We start from the raw sequence: 20,000 nt of genomic DNA, 5'->3' as shown, positions 1-20,000 counted from the left end.
AGGGAGGGATTACATGTAAATAATCCCTTTAATGTACGCATTGCCTCTAAGCATTTCACACAGCAATAAATTGGTAAACTGAATTTGAGCAATTAAGAAATTAAATGAAACTAATAAAATGTGTATTTTAATATTTCTTGGTGGTTATTTGGGGATTAGTGAATATGAAAACAGCCACCCTCCTTCTGTATGAAGGTAAACGGCAGCACTTTGATAAACTCTGTCAGCTTTTCACTACTGTATTTCAATCACAATTTCTCTTTTGAAATACTTCAATATACCTATCATTCCATGGCTGTATTATTAACTGCATTAAACTATGAAATCTAAGTACTCATTTCAAATACAAGTAATCACACATCCCATAGTGAATGGAAACAAGAAAAACTACCCCAGAACATGCTACTTATAAAATGATTAACCCAAAATGTTTGAGGTAGGAAAGGCACCATGACAAATGCAGTTTTGCTTCACTCTTCTCCACTCCACATCTGCCTACTCCCACCTCCTCAGAAAACAGCCATCCTAAAAGGGCAGCCTGAGCAGAAGTGGAATGAGAAAGTAGGTGCACAGGAATAAACTGCTCTAACATAAGAAACACAGAAAAGTGTGGGCTTTATAGGGTAGGACATTTACCAGACATAGACCTTGGCCATCTTCCCTTGTCTTCAGGAAACAAGCAAGACAATCTGATCTGAGGAGCCAATTGTGAAGGAAAGTAAGGGAAATTCAAACATACTATCTATGACAAGTACTATGACAAGTTCATGATTACTCTTGCTGAGCCAAGGCAAAGAGAATTCTAAACGTTCAACTTGGAATTTTACATACATTCTATCAAGGTATTTAAAAAATGCCCTAAAAATAAAGACATTTTTTAAAAATAAAATTGTTCAGGTTACGGACAAGTTAACTACACCAGTGCTGTAAATATGAAACATCAGAAAAAAAAGCAATTATATTTTCCTTTTCTGCATATCAGATTGTAAGAAGAGCTATAATCTAATTTGCCTTTACCGTCAATCTTAAGCTGAACTCAGGATCATTCAAAATGATGCTAGGACCTACCTATACTGTGGACTAGTACGGCAATATCAACAAACATCCCTGAAAATATAAGTTCAACCTCAGGTGACAAAAATAGAGAGAAACCATGAACAACCGACTACTAGAAGTAGCAGTTTAGTAGTGTGCTTCATTTCAGCCTGTAGCCTGAAAAATAGACTGTAAAAAGAAATATCAGTCTTTCAGGAGATTGTATATAATTGCACAGGTTGGGTCTTTTCATTAGCAAATTTACTTTTCTTCAGATTTACAGCTCTGAGTGTAACAAAATCTTTGTCACATGGTGCAGACTTAGGAGATTTTTTTCACCATGGAAATTAGTTTGTTTTTAGTCAGTGGAAACCAATTCAGTAGTACCCGCTGAATTTGCTGCTGGGACAGCCACCTTTTCGGGGTCTTAGAGACCAACAAAACACTAATCATGTGTCTAACACTAAACCTGCGCTGCAGTTTCCTCAAGGTAAATGGGATGCAAATGAATGTTAGGTTGTTTTGTTTAATATGGATGATCTCATGCACCTTTGAACTGTTCTGTTGCCAGCTGCCAGCTGCCACTTACCACTACCAGAGAAGTCAGTTTTATAGGACATAGATTGGATCATTTTAAACTAATCTCTGCAAAACACCCCCAGTTCATTGGGAGGAGGAAAAAGTGTTCGATAATGCCACCTCTGCAAGTTGCTTGGATGGGTGGAAGAAAGTAGGAGAAAAGCCCAAGGTACTCTACCTGACACTGTAGCCGTACAGCTTATGTTTTACTTCCATAACCATTTATAAAAAACACAGCAAAATGAACAGCACTGAGCAGCTTGTGCTCCCTATCATAATGTATGACCTCCCAGTACCTCATGTACAATAATACCTCCCTGAAAATCAAGCTGTATTGCTTCTGCTTTTTTGTACAACATTTTCATGACTAAGAGCAGCAAGTGACAACATGTCCTTCAGTAACTGAGATTGATTATTGGTGCCTCAGCACATCCATAATCATGATGCATACAGCATGGAGAGATGAAATTACTTTCATATACTGACCTGATTGGTAGAAACTCCTTCTTTTCCAGCTGAACTGAATATGTATAGAATGCATGCAATATGCTCTAGAGGAAGGAGTATTGCGCTAGCTCGTGCCTTGAGTGGCTCTGAGCAAGACGAATCATGCATGCTCACTTAATTTGTTACTCTTCAGTCACAGAGGTCACATAAATTTACCAGTGGTTACCACTCTGTAGTATCTGAGATACTATTGTTTTATTATTAACAATAGTGAGATTCTGAAAGAAGAATCAGAAATGACTGTGGTACATGGCAGAAAGTATGGCACCTGTAGGTCTGGATTTTATTGCAGTAACATTGGTTTTACAGCTGGTTAACTGTACTGACTTCAAAAGAATTGCTGTAGATTGTTACTAATGAAGTGACTGTGGAGTGTGAACCTCTCTAGCTGCTTACAGCAACAGGAAACTGAAAATTCTTTGGCACAAAAAGATTTTTTTTCTTTGCTTTGCTTTTCCAGCATATTAGACAATACTTTTTTATTTTAATGTCATTTGTAAAAATCTCAGAGGGTGTAATATTTTAAAGAGGTCACTGTTATGCCATAAAATCCCGGAGGTTATAAAAATATCTATGATATCGGTAATTCATATTTGGTAACTTCTCAGTTTGGTGAATAGCGAAACGATTTTGAACTTCGGTGACTTTTCTAAATCAGAATCATCGTATCCTCCTGGAGGATGTGATTCCTGGGAAACAAGGAAGAATTTGCCTTTTCAAACAGGCATATCAATTGCCTTTGCTATTCTTCCTGAACTGAGCAATACTGTCTAACTGTGGTATTATTGCAACAACAAAAGTTAGTGCTATGGTAAATCTCATTAGATTAAATGGATTAAGCAGCACTTCAAGGCTGTGGAAATGGACAGTGCACTATAAACTCCTTAGTGATTAACAGTGATTAAAAATGCTTTTTAAGGTGAAATATGGTTACAAATAGCTCAGCAACAGAAAAAAGCAGTAATATATCCATGCAATAATGAATTTTCTATATAAGGATTAACACACCAAATTGCAGATAGTTGAATAAGCATTTATTATCCATTTTCTGGTTATTTAATTTTTCTCTAAATACTAAGCTACATGTTATGCAACAAGGAAGATTAGAGATGATGTATAAAACAGAACACAACAATCACCAGACTGTACTACAGCTTATAAAATAATACACCAAAAAGAAAGTGAAATACAATGCAATGTGGTATCAACATTAGAATAGGGTTTCCTCTGGACTAATTTGTATGATAGCTCACTCTCTATAACTTTTACATATCACAGGACTTCTGAATATTGAACTGCTTTGGTAGAAATACTGCATTCTTTCCCAATCCATCTTACTTTAAATTTTAGTTCATATATTTCAAGAACAGATACAGAAATTGAAACTCCTGCTGAATAAAGTTTTGTATATATTAGTAGAAAGAGGAGAAAGAAAAACTTATCTTCAATAGTGAATCTGATAGAACAAAAAGTCTTTCAATGACTTACACACATATAGACACACACTGCATCATGTAACTCATTTAGCATAGGTTACCAAAAAAAAAAAAATCCATGAAATTACAGCAATCTTCATTAAACTGTTGACATCGATGGAGGCACTTTCAATTTAGTCCAATGTGGGACTACAGAATGAGATTCAAATTACCCTTTCAGCAAACATTATAAGGAAAGTCTTTGTAGTGTCTCCCCAAAGGCTAGGGTCAACTTTTCAAAAGTAGCCTTTGATTCTGGATGCTCAGCCTGAGACAGCTCTTTGGAAAATTTTGCCATGGATATAAAATCCTTCATACCTTTATGTTAGGCAGCTATCAGCTAGAGAGTTTTCCTGTTGGGGCAGGGTGGGGGGTTGTAGCCTTCTGCAGCTGACATAACGTGGCACCTAGTCTGTCAGGAGCAAGTATATGCAAGGCAGCTAACACTAGCACTAGGTATTATACAGATATCTTTGGACACTTGCTTTTGCTCAACTCAGCTTCCATTTTCTCTCATACTTTTCGTTTTATTTTCTCTTCTTCTTGTACAGAGATTGCCCATGGCAGTTCTTTGCTATGCTCTATAACCTGAGAATGAAGGAATTAAAGATCTTTGTACAAGCCTCTGTGACCCTGTGCCAGGCTGCAAGGGGAGCCCTTCCAATGTTCTAAGAAATTTGCAGTCTAAATCCTGAGTGAGACTATGGTTTTATGGGATGAAGCCTGTAAATTAAGGTAGATACTCCTATTGATTCTGTCTTTAAGAGTGTATCAGAATGGAAGGAAATTGGGGCACTGGCTAAAAGAACAAATTTCACAGCTTTCTCAAACTACTTTCTAAAACATATTTGTGTTTTACAAAATTGAGTAACAGAAGAAAAGATTCTCGTGTTCCTTTGGGAAAGAGGAGAGATTTCTCATTCACTTTCCCTTAATCACTCTGGAAAATATTCCCAGAAACTCTCTTTTGTTTAAATGATTATTCTTGCATTTCAAGCCAGCCCATCTCAAGTCATTCATAGGTCTTCTGTACTTTACATTGTCTCTCTTTCGTTCAGTATCTTTTTGTGTCCCTCTGGAAAATTCCATCCTTTTTTATTGCTACTCAGAACTGGAGGTCACTCCAAGTTTTGAAATCCACCAAAGTGGCTACTGTGTATTACTACATTCAAATATAACAGCTGAAAGGTTGCTGCCAAGATGTTTAGCTTCTGTTTTATGAACTATGAGGAAGACAGGAAAATAAGAGCACATAGAAAAGCAAAGCCTGAAACTGCAAAAGTTATATATGTTGCAAACAGATACTATCTCCATATAAATGCCTTCCTCTTAAAAGTGATTAGTCATATTGATCACTTAGAGTAATACTTTCCACAGCCAGATTATTTCAGGATTCACAAATGTGTTGGTGGAGTGGGACATGCTGATTGTTCTGGCTATCTTTACAGCTGCTTTTTTGCTCTTCCTTCTATGCTAAATTAGCCACCTGCCCACAGCTGTAGATTCTAAATATTGCAAATTTCATAAATATGTTGGGTTGAGTCTTTTTATTCTTTCAGTTGTTTTACATTGGTCTTGGCTGTGAAATATTCCCTTCTCTGAATACTTGTACATCTATATGATTAATGGAATAGAGATGGATCATTCAGTGCATTGGGGTGTCCTCTGGGCACCCTGTATCCTGCTACATTAAGGACAAGCCTCATAGTTTGTATGCCACTCCTTTTAATCACAACATTGCTGTTGTCAGCAATCAGTGAGCCTTTTGCAAACATCCTGGAGCATCCTTTTCTCTTCATAGCTCTTGTCCTAAGCTACAGTCACAATGTTTGGAAGTGGAAATCACCTGTTAGCTTCTGTTGTGGAAAAAATTTCCTTCCTCCTGCACAAAAATCCATTATTCTTGAAGAAAACATAAATTTAGCTTAGTACTCCATTTGTTTTCTAGCAGCAAAATGAATGACCTTGTTCCAGTTACATTTACAGTAAAAATTATAGCATTTATAGTATTTGAGTAAAGTGACTTTTGTTGTTTTATTTATGAATATCGATTTCTGCATATAGATACCATTTCTGCTTTACTCTTACTTTTTTGGTGAATGAGCACCAATATTGGCTCTTAGATGAACCACAGCAGGCACTGCATAAAGTACTGCTGAGACTGTAAGAAAGCTCTTTTAATATGATTTAGTAACACAATGCCAACAAGGATGAGAATGAAATATTTCTCTACGAGGGTTACTTCTTACACACATTGATGCCTACAAAAGTTTTATTATCAGAAATCAGCAAGCTTTCAATCAGACTTTTTGGAGTTCTAAACTCACTATAAGGGAAAAAATCCTCTAAACCTCATGGACATGCAAGGGGTGTGACTCCTTTCTTCTTGACACTTTCAGATACTTCAAGTGTTTTATTTTGCATTTCTTCAAATACTAAAAGAAAAAAAATGGCTCTAGAGCAGCAGTATATTAGGCACCCCAACACTATACCTGAAAGAGGCATTCCTAGGGTAGATCTAAGGTTTTGTTCCTGTGGTTTGCTGCTGCCAGTGAGATGCTAACAGATACTATATGGGCTGTTTCCCCTCCGTTGATCATATCCGTCCACTACAGACAGAGTGGAAATCAGTGATCACACTTCTACTACCTCCCTGACCTCCACCATCCACAGCCACACTCACACGTTTCCCTCAAAAAAACCCCAACCAAACAAAAAACACCAAAGCAAAAAACTCACAGCAAAATAAAAAAACAACCACCAACCACAAACCCATGGGGATTTTAATTTCATCAGTTTTACACATTCTAAGAAAAATGTTGCACTTACTACCGTTCCAGATTTAAGAGGATTAAGGTTAATATGGAGCTAAATCACATAACTTTTGTTTGGGGGAAAAATGCTCAAGGGAAAAAGTAGCCAAAAATCACAAACTTCATATCAAGCAGAGATACAGATAGTCCAAGATGCATAGATGGTTTTGACTTTAATGGAACAGAATACAGAGAGCCTTTCATATTCAAAGCACTCTGTAGACTAAAAGGACTAATTGTATTCAAATGTGACATCTATTAGGCATTCAGAAATAAATCAAACATTGCATTGGATAGTGGGCATCTTTTAGATGGGATATGTTTTACATGACATTACTTGATTTGATTTGATTTATTTTATATATATTTATCATAAAATGATGTATCAGAATGTTCTGGGAAGGAAACATCTAGACAGAAATGAAATACATGCACCTCAATTTTGTCTTTTCCAACATTGGCACTGGTCTGAACTCTCTCACTGGTTTACAGTGTTTTTACTTATGTAACAACATAGAGCAAGAATTATCCAAGAGTATGTATATCTACTTCTGTTGCAGTGTTTGAGTTCTGAAGCCAATTTAGCATGATCATAAATGTAAATAAAAAAGAAACAAACCTATTTGGAACAAGTTTTATCAAGTACTCTACAGATTGTGATAGATTGGTTTGGGTTGGACAAGAAAACTAGATCCATCTGCTGTGCCATCAGTTAAGGAATGGAGATCTTCAAATGTGATGCAGTTGATTGCTTCCTATTAAATGTTCAACTTTTAGAAATTCACACAATGACCTGGGAGCATGTATATTCTCCCAACTCTGACATTTCTACTTGGCAGCCATGTTATTTTATTAGCATAGTGTCAGCAAACTGGATGTGTTGCTTTGAATTTCATCCATTATCCACTCTATTATGAGTGCAGTAACTCACAGACCATTTAGAGTACTGACTTGACCCAGTTAGAGAAAAGCAAGGAAAGTAAAAAGCAACAAAACATTAGTAAATATCTGCAGAAAGTCTTGGGGTGTTAGAAATGGCCCAGCCCACACAGAGTTGATATAAGACACATCACTGGTAGTTACGACGCTGCACTAAACTAATCTGATTCAGTAGCTCATTTTCTAATTTCTATCAGCAAATATATAATAACTTCTAGTAACTTACCACACCCTTCCACTTATCTTGAAAAAGCAACATCAAATCAAAATTACTACCAAAAAAAGATGAAAACTTATCAAATGTAAAATTAGATTAGGAGTCAATCAAAATCCAAATTCAATGAATTTCAATGAATGGTTTAAAATCTGTTTGAAATCTATTTGAAAATGAATATGTAAAAATTCAGACATATCTCTTTTTCAAAGCTAGTATTGTCAGATGTATTCTGTGCATTATAATTCATGAACAGGGTAGATGACTATTTGAGAAGTATTAAAATGAGCTGACTTTTCAATACAAGTGTCTGGACAATAAGTTTTTCTATTCTTGGCAATTCAGAAATGTAGACAATTGTGCTAGAAAAATAATATCTATTGTAATATTCATTGTACAGTAGTAGTATAGTAAGTGGCAATTCTGGACATTACAAGAGACACAAGGATTATTTTCTGTGATTGCACAGAGAATACTTGGATTTCTTGTGAAGCTTTTGCATTGGAAATGAGATTCATCAGTCTGAACAGGGCAGGGTTAGAGCCCTTAGCAACATGCTTATTTTGTAGAAGGTCACTCAATAATAACTTCCTCTGCCCTCCAAGCTTATTAAGACTGACTGGCATATATTAATGAAAACACCTGATTCTCCAACCATAAAACCCAGACAAAGACTTTATTTTAATATTAAGGAAGGAACCCTTAATTAGCAGGGTTTCAAAAATGTCAGCTTCTTCTATTAGCTGTTCTGGTCCATCAAAGCCATAATCCCTACTGTCAAATTTCATCACATGATAGACAGTTTGCTGGCTATCTTTTCTTTTTTTTTTTTTAACTGATCATACTGACTGAAGCTTTTTATTTTGCCATCACATTTAACAAGTTTGCATGCATTTCGTTGTTGCACTGTTGATTTTACTCCTTTCAAAGTCTGCCTGTGTCAGCTAAAAGAAGAAAAAATCTGGGAAAACATAAAATATTACATATTGATACACAGACATATAATTAAAGAGTTTTGGGGAGAGTTTTCATTCATAATATTGATTCTTTTCTAGGGCATGCAAATATGCTTCTGTAAAAACACAAAGAAAAAACACTGTTCACAGTTGAATTTCAATTTCAAACATGTTAAGAGAAGAAAAAAACAAATGCTTGAAACGTTGTGAAGACCTTTGGAGAGGCATGTTCTTCAGAATTAACCCACAATACATCTTCATGCTGCATGAAATTTGTTCAAGTAGATATTGCTTGCATTGCGCTTCAAAAGAGGGATTGTGTTAAATTTAACAGAAATAAATATACCAATTTAAAAAGATTTATATTCTAACTTCACTCAGGATTTTCTTGTTTAATAAATATTCGCATTCACAGGAAACCAAATCTATTTCTTTTGCTTAAAAAAATGCAATAGAAGATTACTGTCCTGTCAGAGACTTCTGAACTTCCCATCTATACTCTCTCAAACATGGTCTCTGGATTTGATAAAGCTGTATTTTCAAAACCAGCACACAGGTATTTAGTTCACCTATGTAGATTTTCTCCTCTTTACCAATAAAAGGAAAAATTATATAGAATTTGTAGGATTACACTGTAGTTAGATGAAGTACTCTCCTATGCTCTTTTCATGCCTGTTTTTTCTTCAAATATTTCCTTTTACAATTTTAGATTTCTTTATTAGTAGTTTATGCAACACTGCACATGTAATAGATGATACAGTAAAAACGAGTCTTGATGTTGAAGATATAATTGAATCCAGGTAAGAAAAACAAATTCCCAGTATTCTGGAAAAAGAAAAATTTTTGAGTGGAAGAGTAAGGGCAACATTTGTATTTTAAAGTAGAGGAGAAACAGTCTGAAAAAGAAAAGCAAGGTAAGATACAGCTAAAAAAATGAGATGTGCAAGCTTCTACCAAGAATTGGAGTCAGCATGAGAAATACCAGAAAGACAAAATCGGTAAAGGAAATGAAGGCAATTTGTGAAATTAATGTGAGAATCTAAAGAAAGCAAAAGAGAGTTGTCAGAAACATAAAAATGTCGGGATCCTTATAGGTTTGTAAGAAAACACCATAACAGTCACAGTTTACTCAAACCAAAACAAAAAATGAGACTGAGGTTAGAACAATGCAGGTAACCAAATGACTAAGAAAAAGGTACAGATGAATGGACAAATTTTGGATAGTTTCAGATAAAAAATGCTTGTATAGTGAGTATTATGGAAGACATGGAGATGAAAACACGATAGTGAATCTGGATAATGGGATGACAGTGAATTTTAAGTTTTGAGAGAGAAAGAAAAATGTTTAAAATGTACTTTATAGATGCACTTTTGCAGTATTCGGCACTACTGAAAAGTAAACAGGAGGGAGAAGGTTCTGCAGCCTCAGAGATGCATTATGGACTGTAAAGAGCCCCGAGTTCTGAAGACAAAAGACACCTTTAGAACTTGGTGATATTTTTTGCATCTGAAATTTCCTAAGTGTCCACATGTTAAATCACCTAATACATGTTAAAAAACAATAGGCAAAAAGTTCACTTCTGCTTAGACTGAGATGAGGTGAGAGGGAAATGGTGAAAATGGAACTTAACTCAGAGAAATGTCAGCAGAACAGAGGGAAACTAAGAGCTAATTGAGGAGATATAGAGGGAGAAATATGGCCATTGAGAAGTGCAAAACCAAGGAAGGAAGTGGAGCTTCTGGGGGAGGATTACAAATACAATGAAGACAATAAGTCCAATAAAAGAAGAATAGTAAAAGATATAGATGTCTGTTAACCAACTCATTAGCTATACCTTGGTTATGTAACTTAATGATATTTAGTAAAAATATATATCCTTCCTACCTCAGGAAAATAAGTCCAGTTCTTCACACTGTGGAATTCTTCCCACTACTAATAATTGCATAGAGCTATATATGTTAATACAGGATCCTTGTACCACTGTTTTTCTGGAGGTTCTGCTTAGACTTTGCAGCTTCCTGAGTGTCTATGTCTACTGCAAATGACAAGTAAGTTTCATAGCTGAATTTACAGCTAGCCACTGCACTCTTTTTAATGGCTTTAAAGTGACTGTAAACACATACTTGTATGATTTTTCCCTCATTTAATTAATTTAGCAATGAAACTGACTATTTAGAACAGAAGAGTTCCTTGCCTTTTTGATGATACATCTAAGGAGAGGAGTAACAAGATAATAAGGCCAACATATGAAGTTCAGTTCTCTCTCCAGCATCACTCATAATACCTACAAACTGAAAAATAGTTAAATGGGAAAGCTATATTAGTTTTAGACTCTGAGCAATCCTTATCTTGTGAGGTAATATGACAACTAACCTCAGTTTTGAAAACAGTTTTTCCTCTAAAATCCAATAAAGTTGTTTGTATTTTTAAAACATCCATGACACAGTCACGGTTGGGACTCCACTGCCCCAGTGATGAGGCAACCCTGGATGTACATACAGACTAAGGAATGAGACCCTGGAACGTAGTGCTATGGAGAGAGACCTGAGGGTCCTGGTCAAATGAAAGTTGAATATGAGTCAGCAGTGCCCTGGCAACCAGGGGGGGCAATCATGTCCGGGGGGGCATCAGGCAAAGCATCGCCAGCTGGTCGAGGGAGGGGATTGTCCTGCTCTGCTCTTCACTAGTGTGGTCTCACCTTGAATATTGTGTGTAGTTTTGGGTGCCATAAGAAAGATTATAAGCTCTTAGAGAGCATCCAAAGGAGGGTAATGAAGATGGTAAAAGGCCTTGAGGGGAAACTGTATGAGGAGTTGCTGAGGTTACTTGGTCTGTTCAGCCTGGAGAAGAGAAGACAGGGGAGACCTCATTGCAGTCTACAACATCCTTGTGAGGGGAAGAGGAGGGACGGACACTTTTCTCTGTGGAGACCAGTGGCAGAACCTGAGGGAATGGCACAAAGCTAAGTCAGGGAGGTTTAGGTTGGGTATTAGAAAAAGGTTCTTCACCCAGAGGTTGTTGAGCACTGGAACAGGCTCCCCAGGGCAGTGGTCACAGCACCAAGCCTGACAGAGTTCAAGAAGTGTTTGGATGATACTCTCAGGAACATGGTGTGACTCTTGGGGAGGGTCCTGTGCAGGACTAAGATTTGGACTCAATGATCTCTGTGGATTGCTTCCAACTCAGCAGATTCTGTGATTCTCTGTGATTCTGTAGAGTAAAATACATAAAACATGGTCCCTGCTTCAAGTATTTGTAAGAAGTAAGTGTATATTTTTAGGCTTTTCCCTTTCTCTTATTCCTTATATTTTTTCCATATTTTTTCATATGAAATGGTTCCTTTGTTTTCATTTTTATTCATGTCCCTCAGCTAATGCATACCAGCATCTGTCTTACGCAACAAATCACAATGAGGATCTTTCTGTTATTTCTTTGAACAGTCCTGCTGTTCTGCCAGCACACAGGCTGTATCGGTGACCTGTATTTGTCTTGTACTACTTGTTGGTATTATATAGGAATAAAAAACAAACAGGAGAAGAAGGAAAAAAGAGCAAGAGAGGCTTTTCTGATTGACAGGACTCAGATGTTACATTTATGGCTAAGGCTATGATCTGAGAATGCCCAAGAACTGGTATGTCTTGCTAGTCATCACTGCACAGTCATATAAGAAACACAGTACCTAACACACCAATAATTAAGAAATTCTGCAGCACTTCTATCCATGGTTGCCTTGGCAAAAAAATATTGTCAGGTCTTGATTGCACTTTATGTTCATGATATCCTCAATATTCTTTCTCATGATGCTCAACATTTGGGCTGCTTCTGCACATTCAGTTGACAATTTCAGACCTACCCATAGTGACTCCAAGATCATTTTCCTGAGGTGTAACAAATGCTCTAATTGAACATGTTACTCTGGTATCCATAGAGCTGCCTCTGACCCAAAAGGCAGAAACAAGAACAGAATGACATTACAAATGGTTTCTGTCATATTTTAGATATGACAGTGTCTTAAAACTCAGATGTTCAGCAGCCATGCTTTTAATTTCTGCTTGGAAAACTGTATGGTGCTGCCTTACTGCTGGAATCCAGATGGTGCATCACAACATGGCAACTTGTATGCTTGACTGGCACTTCCAAAGCCTCTATTCAGCATGATGATAGCATTTTATTTATTGTAAATTGTTGTAAATCATTCTGGGTGTATAATATGTGTGTTTTATATATCAAATGCAGCCAGAATGGTGTATTTATGGACTAATGGTCCCTGGATACTGCAAGGGACAGTGGTGCCTAGTTGAGGAACAGAAGGGAGCAAAAGGTAAAAGAACAGAAGGATAGCATAAGGATGCAGACAAATGATTACAACAGATTTTTTTCAGTTGCTACAATTTTGGGTGGGTGAGAAATTCTGAGTTGCCTTCTTTAGAGCAAAATATTTTGTGGGTTGGAATGATCAGTTTTTCACTGACAGGCAAGAAAATTCAAAACTCTTCAGCTGGAAAAGAGTGTTATAATAACTGGCTGGAAAGTCTGACTGCTGGCAAGGTAAGCTATTATTTCTGTATATAGTATGCACAATTAATACTAGGGTATTTGAACCAATTTCTGCTGCAAATAAAGTTGTGGTCTTTCCTTGCCAAAAAGAGTGTAATATCAAGCCATCAGGACTTGCATCCTGGGAAAGGATTGAAAATGAATATGCCAAAGATAAAAGGAAAGATATACTGCTTTAAAGAAATGGTAAATCACTGAATTTAAGAGATAGGGAATTAGGTTCAGTGATAGTTCAGTATGACATTTTGTTCCTTGCCTTTTCTATTACTGTAGGAAAGAACTAGAGAGCTAAATGAGATCTTGATGTAAATATCTAATTAGCCTTTTGCAGTCCAAAAATTGCCATAAACCATATTTTCCTATGTGTACAGTCTCTACTCAAAGTGTAATAAAGTTCTTACATTTCAGACTTTATAGAAGTTTAGATGTACAGATTGCACTGACTGTAGCACATGGCATGCAGCCCAAAATATTAAATACATTGCTAAGGATGTACAAATTTCAATTTCCTTTTTCAAAGTTGGTTTACATTTTTACACTTCTCTGCAAAAGGCTCTTCACTAAATTGTAAAATTGTCCTGTAAGTGTTTCTACACATTAAACTGACTTTTCAAAAGAAAGTAGAAGCTTGGCAACAGAAGCTGTACAACACATGTGCAGCCCTACCTATGATTTAATTCTCTTTCCTGCACATAAGTCTCTCTTTAATGCATTTTTTTAAAGTACTTGGAAGCATACAGACATACATATGTGGAGTCTGCTAAGGAGATAAATTTGTGCATGAAAGAATCATCTGCATTGTTATCAATTAAATTGCCATCAGTACTGCAGGCACCTCTGGCAGGGTTCCAGGCTCCAAAGAGGTTGGATTGACTCATAGTCCTAGAAATAAGGGTCAAACTGATGCTCACCTTTGTAGTACTGATAGAAGACCTATATAAATCACTGGATATATAAATATTTATTTATCAACAGTTGGCTAGTCAACAGCATGGTTTGGTCTGCACATAGTTCATAAAGCAGATGGTTTACATTTTCTGAACTCAAGGCAAAAGTCAACACTATGTGACACTCACTATTTAACAGGGTTTTTTGACTACTGATACGTCATAATTGCCAGAGTTTCCACAAAGCAAACAGGTTAAGTCCTAACTCCCTGGGGGACTGTTCTTACATGCTTATATTCATCTAAAGAAAAAAAATTAACTTCTGAAATGAGCTGCACAGCAACTCACCATGCTGACATATTGTGATCTATCCCAAATTCAAGAGTACTTCCCTAGCATTATATTATCTGTGTCAGCTTCACAAAACTATTACAGTTTCACTTTTTCTTTGTGTCTGTAACAGTTCCCCATCATCCTGATAATTGGGCGGCCATTTCATTTCTCTCTATATAGATACAGCTGTGAAGGAGAATAAAATTTCAACACTTATGTAGCAGAGATTAATTGATTGATTAGATTATTAATTAAAGTTTCCATTAAATTCTCTTTTTAAAAAGCATAGGATTGTGGATCCCCAGGGTTTTTTCTAGCCATTGAAATCATAAACAAGAGAATGCATAACTAAACATTGTACCTTATCTTGTGAAGAATAATTAAGCCAGTGGTTGCATTGTTACGAAGGAAAATACTTTTTCTTCCAAAATATTCCTTTTTTTTTTTTCTCTACAAACCTTAGGAAAGAGAAAGGATGTTTTGTGTTCTCCCCACTGCAATAGAGAAGCAGCCACCAAAGGTAGTGTTTTAAACACAGGCATACACATACGTATGCTTGTTTATGTGCACACATGAATCTCTGTTTGGTGTTTATATGCTATACATTTTTAAGAAAAAAAAAAGTGAAAACACGACTTATATTGTTTTAGATTTGAACTAATGTGGTCTACCTAGAAGTTCCAGCCATGTAATGTTTGAGAGATCTGTGGAAAAATAAAAACAGCAAGTGGCCTTTTAGGTAACCCGTAATTAAAAGCAATTTTGAGCTGTCTTTTCAGGGAAACTACCCAGGGGAAGTATTTGCTACCTGTTTGACCTTCACAATTGTGAGTCCTTGGCAGTGTCAGCGACCCTCTGAACTGAATTCAAAACTAATCTCTAACAGAAAAAAGAGAAACAGAATTCATGTAAATCATATTAATTCCAACATTTCCCCAGTGAGCTGGGTATAAACTACAGCCTAATTAAATATTTTTTAACGATGTGAGTAATTTTTGCCAAGGGGCGGATTCAGGCGAAAATTTAATATGAGATCACAAAAGCTGTTCCCAGCGTTGATTCTGTAAATTAATGACTATCTGCCTTATGATAAAAACATGCTGCCAAGAATGAAAATGAAGTCAGCAAAGCTTGCTCTATTTGTCTAACAACCAAATATACAGAATGCAAAACTTTAAAGGACATGGAAAATTTCCATTGTCTGTATGATGCATTCCTGATAAAGATGCATGACACTGACAGAATAAAGCTGCTTTATATTATGCAAGACTATCAACTCTTATCAGTTATTACTAATACAGTGTTTGTTAGTGCTACGACCTTAAGTGAGACAGTGCCAAGCACCAACACCAAGATCCTGAGAGGTATTTAGTTATGTGTGGGTAGGATAATGTGTTGTGACCATTTCATAAGCTGGGTATCTCTAAGACACACTGAACACTGCACAGTTTCTCAGAGTTGCTCACAAATATCCATCCATCTTCCCTAACACTTAAAAAGACCTTATCATTTTAGTATCTGGGCACCAATCTCAAGTGGTTGTCTTAAAGAAAATCTCATTAAACCAGTGTTATTAGGGCTTTCAAATAATAAATGCACAAACATTAAAACTACGATCAGGAAAAACTATATAAAGAGACAGGAATTACTGATGCATCAGTCTGGCCAGCTTTACATCATGATTTGAAAATTAAACAATAAGCCTTATGTGACTAACAGGCTGCTTTATAAAGTATAGCATTACATCAGATATTGGAGATATTCAAATGCAAAATCCTCTGTTTAACCAGTAAAAGACTTCTTGCTCTTTGTTCTTCTCATGCTAACCTAACTTGTGACAAGACAGACAGTTAACACCAAGAGTTACAAAGCATCACCAGACGACAGATGACTAGGACTTTGGTAGCACCCTGGTCAAGAGGCCAGAAATTTTAAGGACTTTGCAGCCTTATTTATTTAAATTTCTGCCAGTGCTGGCCACTGAGACTGAATTTACAGCTTTTCAATTAGAAGGTCATTCTATGCTAACTAGCATGCCACTGCCTCATTATAATCATAAAATTAGTGAGAAAAGACTAGCATGAATAATATGAAGGAGCCAATCTGAAAGGTGAAGAGGTGGGACTTTCTTGCTTCATCAGAGATGGGAATAAAGCTTGCTGTTTAGAAACATTTTGCTAATAGTGCATGAGTCTCTTACGAAATAAATACTTTAACATTCTTCTCTACTTCATAACAAACAAATCGATCATTTTCTGTAAATGAACCTTGACAGATAAAAGGACAGTTTACAACTTCTGAACAGTATAACTTCTGTGTGAGATTTTAAGTTTCAAAGCGTTGCGATAGGACTTTTACATTTCTTAATTTTAGCTTAGTCATACTAACTCTTTTTGTAAGTGTAATTGTATTATTTAAAGTTTTAAAATAAAAACAACAAATCAGAGAATCAGTTAATATAAAATATATTTTAGGATTTGATTTGCTATTGAAAACTGAAAATGTCATTGAGACTTCAATATGCCTGTGAACATGCTGCAAATTATGAGTCATTGCTGTACAGAAATGTAAACTACACAAAGGATGAAGACTGTTTCAGTTCCCCTCAAAACACTCGGAGAAACTACTCAGACTATCATATACAAGCTGAAGAATGTTCAGTCTTCCAAGCAGCCATGAAGGTCCACAATATGCACAAATGCAATAAAAAAGACCAAACCCACAAAAATATGACACACTTTAGAATTATAAAAATGTTTCAAACTCACTATTTAAAATATATTCTATTTAATGAAAACTGGAAATCTTACTAATTTCAGTCTGAAAAGCACAGATCATTGTTAAGGGAAAATTAATAATTTTTGCTCAGCACTGGTAATAAGTTGTAAGCCATCAGAACAGGAAAAGTAAGCTAGGAAACCCAAAACAATTTTCATGGGAACACTTAAAGATTGCAGTCAGTTTAGCGCCCACTGTTCTCTGCACTAACCTGCTCTATGTTCAGGCACATTCTACTCTCCAAGAACTTCGCTCTTTTCTAGATGAACTCATCCTGTCCTCATCAGTCATTGGCAAACACACACACAGACGTATCCAGTTAGCCCCAGCCCTGACCTGCTGTTTTGGCTGACCTGCTTGAGTAGTTGAAAGAGATGCTGTCATCCCAACTGAGAGGTTGAGGTTCTTTGCTAATATAGTCCAACTGAACATGTTTCTTATGCTCTTACCTATTTTATTTGCCAGAAAATAAGACAGTCTTCAAGGGTATTTGTTGCACATGTGAAATAATCAGAAACTTATCTATGGTTTTCCCCACATCACAAAAGTAAAAAAAAAGCTTGGAACATGAAATTCAAGCTTTCAAGACCTCACTGCTGAATCTCCTCCAGAAGGTAAACAAAAAGAAAGTCTAATAATTTATTTTCTGTATTGAACAGGATCTTATGGAGACCTTTAGTCTATAATAGGCAGCACATGAAACGAGACGATGATGTAACATACACAGAGAAAGGAAGAAATCTCATGTCTATCTACAGTTTTTATATTATGCAGCTGTAGCTGAGACATCTTGTGATAAAAGCATTCCAATATTTACTGCTCTGTGCATCACAAATCCCAAAATAATATGATAAAATAGAAGGAAATTTGATAAAAACAATAAAAACATTCAAAAAACTTGTGTAAGTTAGGTGTCTTCAGACCTTTGAGAATTAATCAGCTGACTTTAAAGCCCTGTGTAACTGAAGATACACAGCAGAGAATTTCAGTTGTGCAGTTCAGTTTAGGGATAGGAAAACACAGGTGCATAATTTCAAAAAAGAAAGATAAATCAGGCCTAAGTCCTTTGGGAATAATAACTCTAGAAAAAATAGCTTGGCCAAATAACAACAGAAAACAATGCATGAAGAGTAGGGTAGAAAATAATGTGTACAGAGAGCATGAGAAACTGAACAACTGTGTTTAAATTCCTATTTCTTGATTCTCATAAAAACCTAGGAATCTTGAGAAGTGTTTGCCTAAATCAACCTTTTGCATCTTTAATTTTTGGATGCTTATTATTATTTACAGAGGTATTCATAATTGTGTGAACAACTAACCTTTGCAGGGTTGGCAACTTGCATAATTTAACTGTGAGATTTGCAGTAACTTTGTCTTTTCCTTACAGTCCTAGACTCTGTAATCACACAAATAGTACAGAATTTTTCACCTCTAAAGTTGGAGAAAGTTTCTAGCTCATGATGCAAAGGAAGTCAAAATCCAAAAGGTGATAAAAACATTTACATTTCTGATGCTTAAGGTAAAACCTTTTTTCCCCCCTAACTGGTTATCTTTTCATGCTTCAAGTTATTGACAACACTTTGGCAACGGCCCTATTTGTTTATATCTTAAAGGGCCTGATCTACTCCTCACTGATGCTAGCAGATGTCATTTTTTGATTTACTTAGATCATGAGTCACATCCACAGACCATACCACAATGAGGGTGATAATAAAGAGTATAGAGACTGTATAATTTTTACTGGAATTTTGTTTGATAATAAAGCTTTGAAGACAGTTTATGCTGTGTGGTTGTAACAACTAATAAACATCTGCTAGATTTTCTGTGTGCAAGGCAGAATATTTCTGTGATGTGTTTGGACTCCTTCACTTTCAGCTTGTTTATGGAATGGGATTTTTAAACATTACTAGCAGATTTCCTGATACACCAGAGTGTAAAGCTGCAGTGCCCAGGAAACATAAAAAGCCTTTTCAAAGATTCAGAGCTGAGCTGTGCACTATTGTGTTGAGGCTGTAGATTTCACTCTCAGTTCTAGACACCAACCTCTTTTCCCTTTTCCATTGTATATTAGGCAGAGTTTGGCTTCTCGATGGGTGGATAAAATCTACAGCAGCTGTAGTAACAAGCAGTCTCAAATGCTGAATATTTAAACTGTTTTGCACATTCTACTAAATGCAGCCATTTTTTATGGTTAATAAAAGAGTATGCTGGTAATGTCTCAAAGTCCTACCTGATTAGTTTCTTCTTCAGGAGGAAGAAACTCCACTTCCCACAGTTTCAACAAGCATTACTCATGCCTTTACCTTAACTAGTAAGTTTAGTATCTGCTTTGTTAAACCTTATAAAATAAAGAATATATTCATATTTGCAGTAATGTCATCTAATGCATAGCAAACTGTTTTCCAAATCTTTAAAACACGTTTTTGGGAATTTGGCTGCCTGACCATAGACTTTTAGCTGGTCTAAATTGCATCAAAAGGTACTCTAAGTAAATATCATTAAATTTTCCATCTACTGAGTCTTTTTGAAATAAACTGGAGTTTTCAAATCACATATGCTCATGTTTGCTCATTTTTAGAGTAACAATTTGTCAGAGGTTTCTTCTTTTCCCCTGCACCCTCCCAAATCATTAATAACTTCTGGTGGCTTCTGAATCAGGTTGCAGATCAAGATTTCTGAAGCTGTTCTATAAGTCTGCTCCAGAAGGCCCAAATTCAATCAATTCAATTCACCAGCTTTCAGAACTGGCTGAATGCCCTCTTAAGACTGCAAGAGAACTGAATATAAATTCTCTGAATAGAATCACAGTATTAGAAGCGCTTTAGGCTAACATGGGATGGTTACAGGTTGCCTTCAGAAAAAAAACAGGATAATTACAATGAACTCATACATATATATGTCTGCAGCTCCATAAAAGCTGAAGCTT

General features: G+C 36.1%; 1 protein-coding gene and 1 long non-coding RNA gene across 9 annotated transcripts in view; one reads left to right on the top strand and one right to left on the bottom strand.

The window, feature by feature from the left end:
* Positions 1–4,203, top strand: part of LOC120324310 — an 11,705-nt gene extending 7,502 nt beyond the window's left edge. The window contains exons 2-3 of the long non-coding RNA XR_005565529.1: positions 1,607–1,783; positions 4,148–4,203. This is a non-coding gene — a long non-coding RNA (uncharacterized LOC120324310). The remainder of the gene's footprint in view (positions 1–1,606; positions 1,784–4,147) is intronic.
* Positions 1–20,000, bottom strand: part of NPAS3 (neuronal PAS domain protein 3) — a 610,089-nt gene that overhangs the window by 102,001 nt on the left and 488,088 nt on the right. The gene's annotated exons all lie outside the window — the stretch shown is intronic.

The sequence above is a fragment of the Pipra filicauda genome, unplaced genomic scaffold, assembly GCF_003945595.2.
Source record: "Pipra filicauda isolate LSUMZ 115617 unplaced genomic scaffold, ASM394559v2 scaffold11_size5308982_pilon, whole genome shotgun sequence".
Taxonomy (NCBI): domain Eukaryota; kingdom Metazoa; phylum Chordata; class Aves; order Passeriformes; family Pipridae; genus Pipra; species Pipra filicauda.
This window is presented reverse-complemented; position numbering and strand designations above follow the sequence as displayed.